This window comes from Solanum tuberosum, unplaced genomic scaffold, assembly GCF_000226075.1.
Source record: "Solanum tuberosum cultivar DM 1-3 516 R44 unplaced genomic scaffold, SolTub_3.0 contig02753, whole genome shotgun sequence".
Classification (NCBI taxonomy): Eukaryota; Viridiplantae; Streptophyta; class Magnoliopsida; order Solanales; family Solanaceae; genus Solanum; species Solanum tuberosum.
Window position 1 is genome coordinate 1 of NW_006243651.1, and position 718 is coordinate 718.

The 718-nt window shown below is 37.6% G+C and overlaps 1 long non-coding RNA gene across 1 annotated transcript; it reads left to right on the forward strand.

Moving 5' to 3' along the window:
* The first annotated feature begins 54 nt into the window (after positions 1-54).
* Positions 55-577, forward strand: LOC102593807 (uncharacterized). The gene is made up of 3 exons (XR_369087.2): positions 55-168; positions 257-343; positions 438-577. It is a non-coding gene; the product is annotated as an uncharacterized lncRNA (long non-coding RNA).
* The last annotated feature ends 141 nt before the right edge of the window (positions 578-718 follow it).

A 718-nucleotide genomic window follows, 5' to 3' on the forward strand; every position in this document is an offset into this window, starting at 1 on the left:
TGCATTTTTCATGGTGCTTGCATAGTTGAAATTGCTGATACTTTTAACTTCTTCTGATGCTACCAAGTTTGTCCGTCTCAGGGTGTTCTTCTCTATGGGCCTCCTGGGACTGGCAAGACCTTGTTAGCCAGGGCAATTGCTAGCAACATTGATGCCAATTTCTTAAAGGTGAATAGTAGAGGTTTTGGTTATTTCCTCCCTTTTCAAAGTATTTCATAATATATCAGTATTTATTTATAGTTGGTGAAAAATGCAGGTAGTATCAAGTGCCATTATTGATAAATACATAGGTGAGAGTGCGAGATTAATCCGGGAAATGTTTAATTATGCTCGTGATCACCAAGTAAGGACTTCAAAAACATCCTGGGTATACTAAATCCAGTGAACCACTGCTGGTACTGCCTCAAAATGTACTGATAGTTTTTGTCTGTGTAAAGCCTTGCATCATTTTCATGGATGAGATTGATGCAATTGGTGGACGTCGATTTAGCGAGGGAACAAGTGCAGATCGTGAAATTCAGAGAACGCTCATGGAATTGCTTAATCAGTTGGATGGATTTGACCATATTGGAAAGGTCTTAAGCTGATCTTAATTATATATCTCTAAGAAGCTATATAATGGGAATTTCTATAGATTTATGATCTATGGTGTGCATACTTGTCCCTTACTTGCAGTTCTTGTTTCTTGGATTCTAAAAGAAGGATAATTCCTCAAAAC